Source organism: Heterodontus francisci, chromosome 9, assembly GCF_036365525.1.
Source record: "Heterodontus francisci isolate sHetFra1 chromosome 9, sHetFra1.hap1, whole genome shotgun sequence".
NCBI lineage: Eukaryota > Metazoa > Chordata > Chondrichthyes > Heterodontiformes > Heterodontidae > Heterodontus > Heterodontus francisci.
Genome location: NC_090379.1, coordinates 106306241 through 106325354, shown reverse-complemented (window position 1 = coordinate 106325354; position 19114 = coordinate 106306241). Strand labels below are relative to the sequence as shown.

General features: G+C 43.1%; 2 long non-coding RNA genes across 4 annotated transcripts in view; one reads left to right on the top strand and one right to left on the bottom strand.

Annotated features, from left to right (window-relative positions):
* The window catches only part of LOC137373955 (uncharacterized), a 233459-nt gene extending 223013 nt beyond the window's left edge, over positions 1-10446 (bottom strand). For all 3 annotated transcript variants that reach the window (XR_010975744.1, XR_010975745.1, XR_010975743.1), the window contains exons 1-2: positions 10337-10446; positions 9310-9460 (exon numbers count right to left, since the gene is read on the bottom strand). This is a non-coding gene — a long non-coding RNA (uncharacterized lncRNA). The remainder of the gene's footprint in view (positions 1-9309; positions 9461-10336) is intronic.
* Positions 10195-18748, top strand: LOC137373956 (uncharacterized). Its single transcript, XR_010975746.1, has 2 exons — positions 10195-10466; positions 17766-18748. It is a non-coding gene; the product is annotated as an uncharacterized lncRNA (long non-coding RNA).
* Positions 18749-19114: the final 366 nt, after the last annotated feature.

Genomic DNA, 19114 nt, shown 5'->3' with positions numbered 1-19114 from the left:
GTTCTGGATTACCTGCACTGAAACATTTGAACTCAAATAGTTAAAAACGAGAACATCTGTACTGGAATACCTGCACTGAAACACCTGAACTAAAATTGTTAAAAACTAGAGCATCAGTACTGGAATACCTGCACTGAAACACCTGAACTCAAATAGTTGTAAACTAGAACATCTGTACTGGAATAACTGCACTGAAACACCTGAACTCAAATAGTTAAAAACTGGAACATCTGTACTGCAATACCTGCAATGAAACACCTGAACTCAAATCGTTAAAAACGAGAACATCTATACTGGAATACCTGCACTGAAACACCTGAACTAAAATTGTTAAAAACTAGAGCATCAGTACTGGAATACCTGCACTGAAACACCTGAACTCAAATAGTTGTAAACTAGAACATCTGTACTGGAATAACTGCACTGAAAAACCTGAACTCAATTCGTTAAATACTGGAACATCCGTACTGGATTACATGCACTTAAATATCTGAACTCAAATAGTTAAAAACCAGAACATCTGCACTGAAATACCTGCACTGAAACACCTGAACTAAAATGGGTAAAACCTAGAACATCTGTACTGGAATACCTGCACTGAAACACCTGAACTTAAATAGTTAAAAACGAGAAAGTCTGTACTGGAATACCTGCACTGAAACACGTGAACTCAAATAGTTAAAAACTGGAACATCTGTACTGCAATACCTGCAATGAAACACCTGAACTCAAATCGTTAAAAACTAGAACATCTGTACTGGAATACCTGCACTGAAACGCCTGAACTCAAATCGTTAAAAACTAGAACATCTGTACTGGAATACATGCACAGAAACACCTGAATTCAAATGGTTAAAATCTAGAACATCTGCACTGGAATACATGCACTGAAACACCTGAACTAAAATGGTTAAAAATGAGAACATCTGTACTGGAATACCTGCACTGAAACACCTGAACTAAAATGGTTAAAAACGAGAACATTTCTTCTGGATTACCTGCACTGAAACACCTGAACTCAAATAGTTAAAAACGAGAACATCTGTACTGGAATACCTGCACTGAAACACCTGAACTGAAATCGTTAAAAACGAGAACATCTATACTGGAATACCTGCACTGAAACACCTGAACTAAAATTGTTAAAAACTAGAGCATCAGTACTGGAATACCTGCACTGAAACACCTGAACTCAAATAGTTATAATCTAGAACATCTGTACTGGAATAACTGCACTGAAACACCTGAACTCAAATCGTTAAAAACTAGAACATCTGTACTGGAATACCTGCACTGAAACACCTGGACTCTAATTGTTAAAAACTAGAACATCTGTACTGGAATACCTGCACTGAAACACCTGATCTCAAATCGTTAAAAACGAGAACGTCTGTACTGGAATACCTGCACTGAAACACCTGAACTCAAATCGTTAAAAACGAGAACATCTGCACTGGAATACCAGCATGAAACACCTGAACTCAAATAGTTAAAAACCAGAACATCTGTACTGGAATACCTGCACTGAAACACCTGAACTAAAATGGTTAAAAACGAGAACATCTGTACTGGAATACCTGCACTGAAACACCTGAACTCAAATGGTTAAAAACTAGAACATCTGTACTGGAATACCTGCACTGAAAAACCTGAACTCAAATAGTTAAAAACCAGAACATCTGTACTGGAATACCTGCACTGAAACACCTGAACTAAAATGGTTAAAAACTAGAACATCTGTACTGGAATTCCTGCACTGAAACACCTGAACTAAAATGGTTAAAAACGAGAACATTTGTTCTGGATTACCTGCACTGAAACACCTGAACTCAAATAGTTAAAAACCAGAACATCTGTAATGGAATACCTGCACTGAAACACCTGAACTGAAATCGTAAAAAACGAGAACATCTGTACTGGAATACCTGCACTGTAACACCTGAACTAAAATGGTTTAAAACGAGAACATTTGTTCTGGATTACCTGCACTGAAACACCTGAACTCAAATAGTTAAAAACCAGAACATCTGTACTGGAATACCTGCACTGAAATACCTGAACTAAAATGGTTAAAAACTAGAACATCTGTACTGGAATACCTGCACTGAAACACCTGAACTAAAATGGTTAAAAACGAGAACATTTGTTCTGGATTACCTGCACTGAAACATTTGAACTCAAATAGTTAAAAACGAGAACATCTGTACTGGAATACCTGCACTGAAACACCTGAACTAAAATTGTTAAAAACTAGAGCATCAGTACTGGAATACCTGCACTGAAACACCTGAACTCAAATAGTTGTAAACTAGAACATCTGTACTGGAATAACTGCACTGAAACACCTGAACTCAATTCGTTAAATACTGGAACATCTGTACTGGAATACATGCACTTAAATATCTGAACTCAAATAGTTAAAAACCAGAACATCTGCACTGAAATACCTGCACTGAAACACCTGAACTAAAAAGGTGAAAAACGAGAACATCTGTACTGGAATACCTGCACTGAAACACGTGAACTCAAATTGTTAAAAACTAGAACATCTGTACTGGAATACCTGCACTGAAACACCTGAACTCAAATCGTTGAAAACTAGAACATCTGTACTGGAATACCTGCACTGAAACACCTGAACTAAAAAGGTGAAAAACGAGAACATCTGTACTGGAATACCTGCACTGAAACACCTGAAGTAAAATGGTTAAAAACTGGAACATCTGTACTGGAATACCTGCACTGAAACAACTGAACTAAAATGGTTAAAATCTCGAACATCTGTGCTGGAATACCTACACTGAAACACCTGAACTAAAATGGTTAAAAATTAAAACATCTGTACTGGAATACCTGCACTGAAACACCTGAACTAAAATGGTTAAAAACTAGAACATCTGTATTGGAATACCTGCACTGAAACACCTGAACTAAAATGGTTAAAAACTAGAACATCTGGACTGGAATACATGCACTGAAACACCTGAGCTAAAATGGTTAAAAACTAGAACATCTGTACTGGAATACATGCACTGAAACACCTGAACTAAAATGGTTAAAAACGAGAACATCTGTACTGGAATACCTGCACTGAAACACCTGAACTAAAATGGTTAGAAACGAGAACAGCTGTACTGGAATACCTGCACTGATACACCTGAACTCAAATTGTTAAAAACGAGAACATCTGTACTGGAATTCCTGCACTGAAACACCTGAACTCAAATAGTTAAAAACAAGAACATCTGTACTGGAATACCTGCATGAAACACCTGAACTCAAATAGTTAAAAACTGGAACATCTGTACTGGAATACCTGCACTGAAACACCTGAACTCAAATCATTAAAAACTAGATCATCTGTACTGGAATACATGCACTGAAACACCTGAACTAAAATGGTTAAAAACGAGAACATCTGTACTGGAATACCTGCACTGAAACACCTGAACTAAAATGGTTAGAAACGAGAACAGCTGTACTGGAATACCTGCACTGATACACCTGAACTCAAATTGTTAAAAACGAGAACATCTGTACTGGAATACCTGCACTGAAACACCTGAACTAAAATGGTTAGAAACGAGAACAGCTGTACTGGAATACCTGCACTGAAACACCTGAACTAAGATGGTTAAAAACGAGAACATCTGCACTGGAATACCTGCATGAAACACCTGAACTCAAATAGTTAAAAACTAGAACATCTGTACTGGAATACCTGCACTGAAACACCTGAACTGAAATCGTTAAAAACGAGACCATCTATGCTGGAATACCTGCACTGAAACACCTGAACTCAAATCATTAAAAACTAGAACATCTGTACTGGAATACCTGCACTGAAACACCTGAACACAAATGGTTTAAAACGAGAACATCTGTACTGGAATACCTGCACTGAAACACCTGAACTAAAATGGTTAAAAACTAGAACATCTATACTGGAATACCTGCACTGAAACACCTGAACTCAAATTGCTAAACTAGAACATCTGTACTGGAATACATGCACTTAAATATCTAAAGTAGAATACCTCTACTGAAACACCTGTAGTTAAATATCTAAGCTCGAGTGCTGTTAGAGTCTCATAATTTATGTTGATGGATGTTATTCTCATTTAGGTATTTAAGTTCAGTTGTTTCAGTGCAGGTATCTTGTTTAGTTATTTAGTTTCATGTATTTCAGTACAGATGTTGTAGCTTAGCTATTTAAAGTAAGGTGTTTATGAACAGGTATCTAGTTTAGTTATTTAAGTTCAGGTATTCCAGTACAGATATTCTAATTCAGTTACAAAAACAAGAAATGCTGGATTCACTCTGCAGGTCTGGCAGCATCTGTGGAAAGAGAAGCAGAGTTAACGTTTCGGGTCAGTGACCCTTCTTCGGAACTGACAAATATTCGAAAAGTCACAGATTATAAACAAGTGAGGTGGGGGTTGGGCAAGAGATAACAAAGGAGAAGGTGCAGATTGGACCAGGCCACATAGCTGACCAAAAGGTCACGGAGCAAAGGCAAACAATATGTTAATGGTGTGTTGAAAGACAAAGCATTAGTACAGATTAGGTGTGAATATACTGAATATTGAACATCAGCAAGTGCAAACCTGAAGAAAAACAACCTGAAAAAAACAGTGGGTAAGCAAACTGAACAAACTAAGATGAAATGAAATAAATGCAAAAAAAGATTGTAAAAAATGTAAAAAGGAATGCAAAAAAAAGGAAGAAAAAATAACTAAAAATGACTAAAAATGAAAGTAAAGTGGGGGGCTGTCATGCTCTGAAATTATTGAACTCAATGTTCAGTCCGGCAGGCTGTAGTGTGCCTAATCGGTAGATGAGATGCTGTTCCTCGAGCTTGCGTTGATGTTCACTGGAACACTGCAGCAAACCCAGGACAGAGATGTGAGCATAAGAGCAGGGGGGAGTGTTGAAATGGCAAGCAACCGGAAGCTCAGGGTCCTGCTTGCGGACTGAGCGGAGATGTTCCGCAAAGCGGTCACCCAGTCTGCGCTTGGTCTCCCCAATGTAGAGGAGACCACACTGTGAGCAGCGAATACAGTATACTACATTGAAAGAAGTACAAGTAAATCGCTGCTTCACCTGAAAGGAGTGTTTGGGGCCTGGGATAGTGAGGAGAGAGGAGGTAAATGGGCAGGTATTACACCTCCTGCGATTGCAAGGGAAGGTGCCCTGGGACGGGGACGAGGTGGTGGGGGTAATGGAGGAGTGGACCAGGGTGTCGCGGAGGGAACGATCCCTTCGGAATGCTGACAGGGGAAGGGAGGGGAAGATGCGACTGGTAGTGGCATCACGCTGGAGGTGTCTTTCAACACACCATTAACATATCTAATGCTTTGTCTATCAACACACCATTAACATATTGTTTGCCTTTGCTCCGTGACCTTTTGCTCAGCTATGTGGCCTGGTCCAATCTGCACCTTCTCCTTTGTTATCTCTTGCCCAACCCCCACCTCACTTGCTTATAATCTGTGACTTTTCTAATATTTGTCAGTTCCGAAGAAGGGTCACTGACCCGAAACGTTAACTCTGCTTCTCTTTCCACAGATGCTGCCAGACCTGCTGAGTGAATCCAGCATTTCTTGTTTTTGTTTCAGATTTCCAGCATCCGCAGTATTTTGCTTTTATTCTAATTCAGTTAAATAAGTTCAGATGATTCTGTACAGGTTTTTAGTTCAGGTGTTTAAGTTTAGGTGTTTCAGTTCAGGTAATCTAGTTTAGTTATTTAAGTTCATGTATTTCAGTACAGGTATTGTAGCTTAGCTACTTAAGGAAAGTTGTTTATGTACAGGTAGCTAGTTTCGGTATTTAAGTTTAGGTATTCCAGTTTAGATATATAAGTTCAGCTGTTTCAGTACAGGTATTCTAGTTTAGACACTGAGGGCTGAATTTTACTAGCCCTCTGACATGGGGGGATCTGGCTGGGGGGCCCAGAAAATACTTCCGGGAGAGGCCCGCCACGAACCCTGCCGCCGGAAGGCCCTGCCGCATTTTACTGGCGGCAGCGGGTCATCGGAGCAGCCCTCCAGTCGCTCGGCAGTGGCACCCCAATTACCATAAGTAAAGCACTACTTACCTGATTATGCATCCTGCTGCCTGTCGCTCCACAGTTCCGCATTTATCACTGAACGGTCGTGCCGTTCATGAATGAGAAAAACCGATGGGACATCAGAAGTAGGAGAGATCGAACACAGTGCTGGTAAGTCTGGATATATTGGGGTCTCAACTTTGCATATTGGAAGGGAGGTGGGATGGGATTCTCAGGGTCTCAACTCTGCATACCTGAAGGGAGGTGAGGGGGGGGTGGGATTACTGGGGGCTCAGCTCTGCAGGCATGAAGGGAGGTACTGCGTACCTACTCCCTCCATAAAGGGTGGCCGCTCTGCGCCATTGTTTGTTTGTGTGAATGAGGGAGCAATGGCACTCCAGTCACCATATTTGTGGGTAGGGTGCCAGAAATGGTAGTCGTCTAAAGGTTATTTCGCTGGTGTGGGCAATCAATGCAGCTGGTAGAATATTTATGTGGTCATACTGTGCCACTCTTAGTGGGGGCTAAGAAGGGCAATCCCATGCCACGCCACATAGTTGATGCATGAAAACACCTGATGTACCTGTCAACAGCAATGTCTGCCCTGTTAGGAACCTCTGAAGAAGTGGTTAAGACTTTATGAGACTTTATTTGTCACGTGGAGATGGGTATGGCTCATCCTATAATGTCTGATCTGCTTCTCGTGAGGATCCATATGCACTGCAGGCAAAACCAATTGGCAGGTGCAGCCTATGTAGAGGCCCCCGGTCGCGAGCAGCAGCCCCCAAGGAGAGCTTGCCACTAAAGATTGCCGCACATCTACAGGTCCTGCATGACATACCTGTAGATGTCAGAGCGCCAGTGTCAGATGTGACTGCTGAATCAAGACAGGCGGTGACACATCTCTGTGCCCTGCTCAACGATGACCTGCAGTCCATGGGCTTCGGTGGACATCCTGTGCCTATGTCCCTCATAGTGACAGCAACTCTTAACATTTACACCTATGCATCACTTGAGGGGCCCACCAGAGATCTTTGTGGGGTCACACAATCAGCAGTGCACCGCTGCATCAGGGAGGTCACCGATGTCCTGTACAGGAAGGCTGGTGAGTATGTCTGCTTCAGGACGGATCCTAACAGACAGGCCCAGAGGGCCATCCATTTCGGCTCCATCGCCAGATAACCAAAAGGTGAAAAGAGTCATAGACCGCACCCATGTGGCCGTCAGGGCTCCAGCCAGGCTACCAGCTGCAGACGTTAACATTAAGGGATTCCACTCAATCTCGGTACAGCTGTTATGTGATCAGCCGAAACACTTCATGCAGATCTGTGCCCGCTTTCCAGGCAGCTTCCATGACGCCTTCATATTGCACCAGTTCCTGCTGGCGCTGCTGCACACTGAACAGGCTCACATCGAGGGGTGGCTTCTTGGAGACAAGGACTTGCCGACATGCCTCCTGACACCAGTGAGATACCCCACCAGTGATGCAGAGGAGAGATATAACGCCAGCCACTGAGCTACAGGCGCCAACATTGAGCAGGTGATCGGCATGCTGAAAATGCAATTCTGTTGCCTGTATAGATCGGGTGGTGCCCTGCAGTACGAGCTGGAAAGGGCAGCTCTTTTCTTTGCTGTTTGCTGTGCTCTGCACAACTAGGCACCCAATAGGGGGCAGGCCTGGCATGATGAGGAGAGATATCAGCAGAAATCCTCCTCGGACTATGAGGACACTGCGGACTTAAAACAGGAAAAACACATGTGAGGGCAGAGGGCACCTAGGCTCCGCTTGCAGGACGAACAGTAAGCTAGGGATTCACTGCATCAGCCAAAGGGTCTCCACTCCATAGGAACCACCATGAGCTCTGCAAGCCACACAGCACCCTCGCTCATCTGCTATGCAGCAGTCTGCATCTGCAACATCTTTGTCTCCACCATTACTGGCAGCAGCAGACTGAGCCACTGTCCATGTTACTGCATCCGTGGAGACGCACATGAGTAATGGTGGTATGGCAACGATGTTATTGCATACATTGGCAGTTCTGAAAGGACAACAATGAAAAGGGATGAGACATGAGTGCCACATCTTAGCACACTTCATTCAGATTTTAAAAAAGCACACGTTAGTTAATAACATTTAGTGCAGTATTTATTTACATAGTGGTGACACCCGTGCATTCCCATTTGTGTCAGTGTGTTTTCTTTAAACATTTGCGGGTGCTCCTTTGCGGTGCCACCTCTGCGCCAGCAGCCTGACTGGAGAAAGGCTGCTGATCAGATTGCTCTTTGGCTGTGGATGACTTTGGTAGTCGTCCTCTGTGCGCACGAGGCCTGGAGGGTTCCAGCTGGCTGGGTGAATCCCGCGTCAGCACAGAACTCTCCTCAAATGTCGTGGCTGCTGGAGCTTGACTCACAGGTGGAGGGGCGAAGCAGCCAGTGTCCACATTGGAATCACCTTGAGGGGGGCCCCCCGATATGGCGCGCAGGATCGCCTCCTTCATCTCAGGGTTCCTTGAGAACCCCTCTGCTCTCCCGGGAAGGAGCAGGGGCAGGGACAGTCTCCATCCCCCTGGTCCCTCTCTTGCCTTGCCGCTGCAGATTGGATATCACGACAGTGGCAAGGGATTGCAGGTCAGCGCATATTAATAGAATCTGTCTGTCCAGGAGGGCCGCCGCCCTCTCCCTGGATGACACCAGGCGCTCATATGCCTGAGATATGGCAGCTGTCATGGCCTGGATGGACGCCCCCATCGTTCGCTCTAGGCTGCGCAAGGCCTGTGGCACCTCCACCAGATGTTTCCACAACTTCTTCATCAGCTCCAGCATGCCCTGTGCTGTCGACAATAGAGGGTCATCAGTAGCCTGGGGCTCAGCATGGGCCTGGCCACTCACAGCCCTCCGACTGTCAGGGGCCTCGGCTTTATCAGCCTCAGTCAGCTGCTCGGCCGCGTGTGCAGTGCTCTCACCAACTTGTGACGCAGACTCTAAGGCCGAATGGATTCCCACCGAGGCGACTGTATATGCGCTGGTGGTAGGTGCGTTAGTGTCCTGGGACACTGGGTCCTCATAGAGTGACTCTTCCTCCGAGGTGTGGGAGGAGTCCTGCGCAGCTGGGGTCGGCTCAGAGAGTCCAGCTGGAAGACGCAATGGGAAGAGCACACTGTCAGTCCCGTTGTCGTACATATCACAATTACAATAGCATTGCATCACAGGACCGCAATTCCACATTGATCAGTGTTTATATTTATCGGAGGTATGTTCACCATGGACCCCAATGTCTACTTCACCAAACGAGCGGGTCAACTTGGCTGCTGCTATCTCCAGGGCCTCTTCCTCAGCATCTGTCAGCCATCTGACATCAGCAGCACCTCCACCAGTCCGGGCAGCCTCCCTCGCACTGTGGGTCCTCTTCGCCTGGTGGAGCAAGGCGGCAGCTATTACGGATGGCATTTCAACAGCAGGACACGTGTCACAAGAGGGTTGCTGGGCACAAAGGTGGGGATGCCTGGTGCACATTACTGAGTGAGCCACTCATGTAGGTGCCATTCTCTCAACAGCAGACAAGGGGAAGTTCTATCATACATTTCACATCTGCCCTCCCTGCCCAACCTCCCTTTCATTGGCATGGCAGTGGCTCACAGGTGCCACTCTGTGTAGGCACACCCAGTTTCAGTGGAGCCCTGAGATAAAGTTGCACTTACTTTTGCGGTATACTAGTTTAGGCATTCAGTTCAGGTGTTTCACCACACTATTCTAGGTTAGGTATTTTGTTCATGTATTTCAGTACAGGTATTCTAGTTTAGGTATTTGAGTTCAGGTGTTCTAATTTAGCTTGTTAAGTTCATGTTTTTCCATTTAGGTATTCTATTTTAGATATTTAAGTTCAAGTGCTTCAGTACAGATGTTCTAGTTTAGATAATATGTTCATATATTTCAGTACAGGTTTTCGTTTAGGTATTTTGGTTCATGTATTCCAGAACAGGTATTCTAGTTTAGGTATTTAGGTTCAGGTGTTTCAGTACAGGTGTCTAGTTTAGGTATTATGTTCATGTATTTCAGTTCAGGTCATCTAATTTACATAATGGGCTGGATTTTAAGGTGCCCTCAACGTCGGGACCCGTGGCCGGGGGGTGGGGGGAGGGGCCTGAAGATGGTCCCTGATGAGACCAGCCACGGACCTCGCGCCGGTAGGGCCCGGGCCGATATTGCCCGCGGCAGTGAGCCTCGTGGTAGATCCCCTGCCACTCGGCAACAGGACTGCAATTTAAATATTTAAATAAATTAAAATACCTGAATTAATTACTCTCCAGTTGCTTCCGGATGTCTTGCTGCAATCTTCAGCCCAGCGGCTGGCACTGCTGCGCCTTCGGATCCCTGTCCGGGGAAACGAGGCGCAACACTGGTGGGGAGGGGCTAGGAGGTAAGTTTCTCTGTGAGGGGGGTGAAAACGGGGTCAAATTAACGTCATGAATGTAGGGGATATTCTAGTTTAGGTATTTAAGTTCATATGTTTCAGTACAGCTTTTCTAGTTAAAATTTTTAAGTTTAGGTGTTGCTGTACAGGTATTAAGTTTAGTATTAAGTTCATGTATTACAGTACAAATATTCTAGTCTTGGTATTTAATGTCAGATGTTTCTGTACAGGTAATCTAATTTTGGCATTGAATTTTGTGTATTCCAGTACAGCCTTTCTAGTTTAGGTATTCATGTTCAGGTATTTCAGTACAGTTTTTCTCGTTTAAGTATTTAAGTTCAGATGTTTCAGTGCAAGTATCTCGTTTAGGTATGTAAGTTGAGGTGTTTCAGTTCATGAATTCTAGTTTAGCTATGGTTACGAAAGTACTTCCATTTGTTGTTAAATTTTGAGGACTTGTGTGTTATTTTGGAAAACTGAAAAGGATTCCATGGATGTTTTTTTCACTGGGGTCATTGAAAGGACTGAGAGGTCTTGTTTGCAAAGAACGCGTACTGGGAGTCACCTGTCTTGAGATAAATACCCAGCAGGAGCTTTTTGCCTTGGGGGAGATGTGACAGGTCAAAATTTATAGGGGTCAGGAGGTTTGACTCCTGAGACAATGGGCTGGATTCCATAAAGCCCTCGACGTCGAGATCCGTAGCGGAGGCAGGGAGAGGTCCTGAAGATGGCCCCAGATGAGGTCCGCCATGGATCTCGCTGCCGGCAGGGCCTTGCCTGATATTGCCGGTAGTGGTGAGGCCTTATGGCAGCAGTCCCCCACTCCACTCCGTGACCGGCCCACAACTTAAATATTTAAATAAATTGCAATACCTGAATTAATGACTCTCCCGTCGCCTCCTAATGTCCTGCTGTGATCTTCACCCCGGCAGCCAGCGATGCCGTGCCTTTGGATCCCTGTCCGGGGAAATGAGGCGCAACACTGGTAGGGAGGGGGCAGGAGGTACGTTTCTCAGTGCGGGACGGGACGGGGTCAAATTAGTGTCATGGGTGTAGGGAATGGTGGGAAGGGTTACAGTTTAAAGTTTGTGCAGTTGATGGGGGAAGGTCAGAAAGTAAAGGTGACTGTTTTGGTGGGGAAAGGGCAAATAACTAATTTAATAGTTAGTAGGGAGGATGGAAGACGGGCAAAAGAGATGAATTTTTTAAATTTAATTTTATCTATCTTTAAATATTTAAATTTACATGATCGCGAGGGTGGCCTGCCCTGGCTATTTAAATGAGCGACTGCGCTAGGAATCACGGTGCTCTTTGGTGTACGGCCCATGGGTGTAGGCCGCCAATTTTTTCGCCTGCTGCCGATTTCGGCGGTGGGCCTATAGAATTCAGCCCATTGTTTTTGGTATCGCTTTGGACAATGTGTCGGAGTTTTAAAAAACCAACCAAGAGAGCAGTCACCGCAACTCAATCTTTCCCATCTCTTTGAAAAGCCTCCCATCGTTTCCATCTCTTTGAGAAGCTCTTAGAAGTGAGAGTAAGAAATAGAGAAGTTGATGCTACATTCGTCTTGATAGACCTGCTTGAAACCCCTGTTGCTGCATTTCTCCTGTGACGCTGGAAAAACCTGCCAGATAAATCCTCGATGACGCCCGAACGAATTGCTCCAGAGAAAGATCCCAGTGACATCCGTCTACACATATTTGGGACACCAAACCAATAAAAGGACATCTGACAACTTTTCATATTTTCTCTTTTTTCTTCAAGAATTAGCAAGTATTTGGCTAAAGTATTCTTTATTGTCTTTGTGAGAGAAAATCTGTTTATTTTTCAGTTAACTGGTGTGTGTGTGTGTGTGCATGTGTGAGGGGTTAAGGTGAAGGCGAACTTTCATATTTCTCTGTGTGTTTATGCTTTGCTTCATTACTGGTTATGTCTTATTTTATAATAAAAATGATTTTGTTGTTTATTAAAGAAGTCTGGTTGGTGTACATTATTCTGGCATGAAGAGTAGAGTATATGGGCTGAATTTTATCTGCTTGCAGGTGCTGACATCATTTTTAAACGACTGTCAGCCGTACCAGCTAATTTAAATATTTAAAAGAGAAATTGAATTAAATTCAATAAAGACATTTCTTTTCACCCTCTCCCACCACCCCCCATAACAACTAAATTAAATATTTGTCCCCCCCCCCCCACCAAACCTTTACCATCTGACCTTCCCCCACCAAACTGCACAAACTTTAAACTTTTAAACCTTCCCACCATCCCCTACACCCATGATGTTAATTTGATCCCATCCCCCACCCTGCACAGATAAACTTACCTCCTCCCTCTCCTCACCAGTGTTGTGCCTCGTTTCCCTGGTCGGGATCCAAAGGCGCGGGAGTGCTGGCTGCCATGCCAAACGTCGCAGCGGGTCATCAAGATTAATGATAAGTACATGCAAATCTACTAATTTACTTTATTTGCAGATGGTGATTGTATATGGTGATTGTATATGGTGATTTGCATATGGCCAAGGAGTCGGGGTGGGGGGTGGTGGGGAGTGGCCCGCCACTGCCAGGAGGATTGGGCCAGGTCCTGCCGGCATCAAGGTCCGTAGTGGGCCTCATCCGGAGCCATCTTCAGACCACCCCCCCCCACCCAACCCCAGATCCCAAGGTCGAGGGCTCCTCAAAATCCTATGTTTAGGCATTTAAGCACAGGAATTTCAGTACAGGTGCTCTAATTTCGATATTTAAGTTTGTGTATTCCAGTACACATATTCAAGTTTAGGTATTTACATTCATATATTTCAGTACATGTATCTAGTTTTGTATTTAAGTTCAGGTGTTTCAGTACAGGTGCTCTAATTTAGGTATTTACGTTCGTGTATTCCAGTACAGGTATTCTAGATTAGATATTTAAGTTCAGGTATTCCGGTACAGTTATTCTAGTTTGGGTATTTAAATTCAGGTATTTCAATACAGGTATTCTAGTTTATGTATTTAAGTTCAGATATTTCTGTGCAGATATTCTGGTTTAGATGTTTAATGTCATGTATTTCAGTATAGGTATTCTAATTTAGGTTTTCAGTACAGGTATTCTAGTTTATGTATTTAATTTCAGGTGTTTCACTACAGTATTCTAGTTTATGTTGATGTATTTAGTTTTTGCCATTCCCCTACTCCCGCCCTGAAAACTTCACTCCTCCCACCTCTCCACTAATGTTGCGCTTCACAAAGGTGCAGGAGTTCTGGCAACCGGCCGGAATATCGCAGCGGGACAGCCGTCACGACAAGTTATGTATTATTCAGTCATTTATATTAATTTAAATATTTTAATTAAGTCCTCGTCACCGAGAGGTGGGGTGCCGCCACCTTGCCACTGCTGGTAATATGGGGCGGGCCTTGCTGGCGTCAAGGCCTGTGGCGGGCCCCTCCCAGAGGTATTTTCCGGGACTCCTACGCCATAACCCCTGACGCAGGGGGGGCTGGTAAAATCCAGCCCCATGTATTTACGTTCAGGTATTCTAGTTTAGGTATTTAAGGTCAGGTGTTCTAATTTAGGCATTTAAATTTGTGTATTCCAGTACAGGCATTTCACTTTAGGTATTTATGTTCATGTCTCTCGAGATAAGGAGGCCCAAAAGATTCCAGTACAGGTATTCTCGTTTAGGTACTGATGTTCAGATGTTCCAGTACAGGTTTTCTTATTTAGGGATTAAGTTCAGGTGTTTCAGTACAGGTATTCTAGATTAGGTATTCAATTTCATGTATTCCAGTACAAGTATAATAATTTAGGCATTTAAGTTAATTTATCCCATTACAGGTATTCTAGTTTAGGTCTTTAAGTTCAGGTGTTTCAGTACAGGTATTCTGGTTTAGGGATTTACGTTCAGGTTAACAGCACAGGTATTCTTGTTTAGGCATTTAATTTGGGTATTCCTGTGCAGGTATACTAGTTTAGGTACTTAAGTTCATGTATTTCAGCACAGGTATTCTAGTTTAGTTATTTAAGTTCAGGTATTTCGGTACAGGCAGTTTAGTTTCAGTATTTCAGTACAGATGTTCTAGTTAGGCTATTTATTTAGAGATACAGCACTGAAACAGGCCCTTCGGCCCACCGAGTATGTGCCGACCATCAACCACCCATTTATACTAATCCTACATTAATCCCATATTCCTACCACATCCCCACCTTCCCTCAATTCCCCCACCACCTACCTATACTAGGGACAATTTATAATGGCCAATTTACCTATCAACCTGCAAGTCTTTGGCTGTGGGAGGAAACCTGAGCACCCGGCAAAAACCCACATGGTCACAGGGAGAACTTGCAAACTCCGCACAGGCAGTACCCAGAATCGAACCCGGATGGAGCTGTGAGGCTGTGGTGCTAACCACTGCACCACTGTGAGTTCAGGTGTTTCAGTGCAGGTATTCATAGTGTAGGTCTTTAAATTCAGATGTTACAGTACAGGTATTCTAGTTTAAGTATGTAAGTTCCAGTATTTCAGTACAGGTATGCTGGTTTAGGCATTTAAGTTCATGTACTTCTGTAAAGGTATTCTAGTTCAGGTATTTAATTTCCGGTCGTCCACTACAGATATTGTAGTTTAGTTTTTAAGTTTAGTTGTTTCTGTACAGTTATTCTAATTTAGGTATATACATTAAAGTAAATGTATTTGAGTTCAGGTATTCCAGTTTAGGTATTCCAGTTTAGTTTTTAAGTTCCAGTGTTTCAGTACAGGTATTTTAGTTTACGTCTTCAAGTTGATGTATCTCAATACAGGTATTCTCATTTAGGTATTTAATTCAGGTGCTTCAGTACAGGTATTCTAGTTTAGGTCTTTAAGTTCATGTGTTTCAATGCAGGTATTCTCAATTAGGTGTTTAAGTTCAGGTATTTCGGTGCAGGTATACTAGTTTAGGCATTTAAATTCAGGTATTCCAGTTCTGGTATTCTAGTTAATGTACTTAAGTTCAGGTATTCTAGTTCAGGTGCTTAAGTTTAGGTGTTTCAGTACAGGCATCCTAATTTAAGAATTTAATTTCAGGTATTTCAGTACAGATATTCCAGTTTAGGTATTTAAATTCAATTGTTTCTGTACATTTATCCTAATTTAGACATCTAAGTTCATGTATTTGAGTTCAAGTCTTATAATTTAGGTATTTAAGTTCAGTTACTTCAGCACAGGTATTCTAGTTTAGGTATTCAAGTTCATGTCTTTTTGTACAGGTATTCTCGTTTAGGTATTTAAGTTCATGTCTTTTTGTACAGGTATTCTAGTTTAGGTATTTAAGTTCATGTCTTTTTGTACAGGTATTCTAGTTTAGGTATTTAAGTTCATGTGTTTTTGTACAGGTATTCTAGTTTAGGTATTTAAGTTCATGTCTTTTTGTACAGGTATTCTAGTTTAGGTATTTAAGTTCATGTGTTTTTGTACAGGTATTCTAGTTTAGGTATTTAAGTTCATGTCTTTTTGTACAGGTATTCTAGTTTAGGTATTTAAGTTCAGGTATTCCAGTACAGATATTCTCGTTTAGGTATTGATGTTCAGATGTTCCAGTACAGGTTTTCTTATTTAGGGATTAAGTTCAGGTGTTTCAGTACAGGTATTCTAGATTAAGTATTTAAGTTCAAGTATTTCAGTTCAGGATACCAGTTTAGGTATTTAATTTCAGTTGTTTCTGTACAGTGTTGTGACTGAGGCGGGAGGAATGCACTATTAATTCAATCCCACTTCTCTGCAGGTCACAACGCATACTTCAATTTTCCCACTTACTGAAACAGTCAATCATATACTCTATTTGTCCCCAGAATAAAGCACACCAACCAGGTTTCTTTAATAAAGAACAAAATTATCAGTTTATTATAAACCAAGTTTTAACCAATGTTGAGGTAAAACATACATACAAGTTGAAATGCTAAAGCCCCTTATTTATCCTAGCCCTCAGACGCATACACAAACAGTGAACTGGGGGAAAAAATGATTTTTTTAAACCACTGTTACAAAGAAATGGAAGGAATAAATAAAACACTTAGGCTGAAAATAAGGTATGGAAGGAAGTCCTTTGTTTTGGTGAGGTGTCCCAAAGGCGAATAGGTGGCTGTCAATGGGATCATCCGAGAACAGTTCTTCCCAGGCGATGTTGATGATCAGTTTAGGTGGGCTTCCAAGAGATGCAGTACAGAAAGCTCGAGTTAGGCTTTACAGCAGGAGGCAGCAACAAGGATTTTTTTTAGGTCTTATTGCAGCAATGTAGCAGTAAAGGTTTCTTCAAATACAGGAGGAAATAGTAAACACACTTGATGCAGGAATTCTTTTCAAGAGAGAAAGATATCAGCTGTCTTCTCCTGACAGGCACGCAGCAACTGACTTTTGTAACAGTTCAAAATGAAGCCAAAACCGTTCAGAAGCAAGTCACATGACAACCATAAATCTTGGCCTATCACCCCTTTGCAAACATTTTTTCCCCCAAGTCAAAATCACAACCCATGCTGGGTTATTTGGACACAGGTGCCTTCCAGTCTGTTACATTTCACTCAGTCCCAAACCTTCTGTTGACCTTCCCTTTTAAAAAAAAACACAAAGTTCAGCAATCTCCAGATGAATCAATGTCCATAATTCAACTATAAATTCTTCAAAACATATTTTACAAAAGAAACAGAAGAAATCTCATCACAACAGGCATTCTAGTTTAGGTATATATGTTGTTATGAAAGTGACTCTTCTGTTAAATTCCTTTCTAGAAAATTATTTTTATAGTTAAGCTAAATGTTTATTCAAGAGCACAGTGAGGGCTGGATTGGCAACAGTGTTTCTGTTTGTCAGCTGGTTTGGGCTAGGCTTAGGGCAGAAGCCATGGCAACAGGGGCATATAATTGTCAACTCTCCTTTGATTGAACAAGCCTAGTAGGAGGCACAGCACATCTGGGTGGGCTAAAACTGCCAAGCTGTTCAGCTGCTAGTCAGTGTGCATGCGTCAAGCCAGGGGGAGAAGTCAAGAAAGAACAGAAGACCAGAACCGAACTTAATTTTCCAACATCTCTGAAGGATCCTGTGAAGTTCACTGTGAAATTGTCTTGTTTCCTGTATTTCAAGAAGGCCTGCTGAATTACTTTCAATGCAGTCCGAAGAGAACTAATGTCTGAAAGATTCTAAAGATCCTAGCGATTCATATGCTCAGAAAATTGGATTGTATGCCATTTTGGAACAACGTATCTCATCTGCTGTTTACATCAAAAATGAGCAAATGATCTATTTGTGTTTTTTTGCCTGTCACAGAGCTCTGATCTAAAATCCTTTTTTACTTTTTCCAGTTAACCGATTTATGTATAGGAATATATATCAAGTCCTCTGAAGAAGGAATTTTCCTCCACACGAGATCAGGGGGCAGGTTGTTCAACCATGCCCGTCTAAGAGCGAAGTCCAAAGTACGGAAAGTCCTCATCAGGGAACTCCCTCTTTGCTGACGATGCTGCTTTAACATCTCACACTGAAGAGTGCCTGCAGAGTCTCATCGACAGGTTTGCGGCTGCCTGTAATGAATTTGGCCTAACCATCAGCCTCAAGAAAACGAACATCATGGGGCAGGACGTCAGAAATGTTCCATCCATCAATATTGGCGACCACGCTCTGGAAGTGGTTCAAGAGTTCACCTACCTAGGCTCAACTATCACCAGTAACCTGTCTCTAGATGCAGAAATCAACAAGCGCATGGGAAAGACTTCTACTGCCATGTCCAGACTGGCCAAGAGAGTGTGGGAAAATGGCGCACTGACACGGAACACAAAAGTCCGAGTGTACCTTGCTCTATGGCAGCGAGGCCTGGACAACGTATGTCAGTCAAGAGCGATGTCTCAATTCATTCCATCTTTGCTGCCTCCGGAGAATACTTGGCATCAGGTGGCAGGACCGTATCTCCAACACAGAAGTCCTCGAGGCGGCCAACATCCCCAGCTTATACACACTACTGAGTCAGCGGCGCTTGAGATGGCTTGGCCATGTGAGCCGCATGGAAGATGGCAGGAGCCCCAAAGACACATTGTACAGCGAGCTTGCCACTGGTATCAGACCCACCGGCCGTCCACGTCTCCGCTTTAAAGACATCTGCAAACGTGACATGAAGTCCTGTGACATTGATCACAAGTCGTGGGAGTCAGTTGCCAGCGTTTGCCAGAGCTGGCGGGCAGCCATAAAGTCACCCCCTTCCCTTCCAGTTCATTGTAGGGAATGATGGTGAATGACTTGGAGACCTCATCTCATGATGTGTTATGATAACTAAATAAACTGCTCAATATTGGACTGAGTATTGCCTCGTTTGGTTCTTGTGTGGCGAGGCGAAGAGACTTAGCAGTTGGCAGGAAAAAAGACAGAGGCGCAAGGGGAGAGCCAACTGTGTAACAGCCCCGACCATCAAATTTTTCTGCAGCACCTGTGGAAGAGTCTGTCACTCTAGAATTGGCCTTTATAGCCACTCCAGGCGCTGCTCCACAAACCACTGACCACCTCCAGGCGCTTACCCATTGTCTCTCGAGACAAGGAGGCCAAAGAAGTGAGTGCGAGTGTGAAGGGACCATGGTAAAAGGAACTTTTAAAATCGGTTAAGGTTGAAAAGAGGACCTTTTAAAATTTAATGTTGGATATTTTAAAATTTGATCTATGTGTT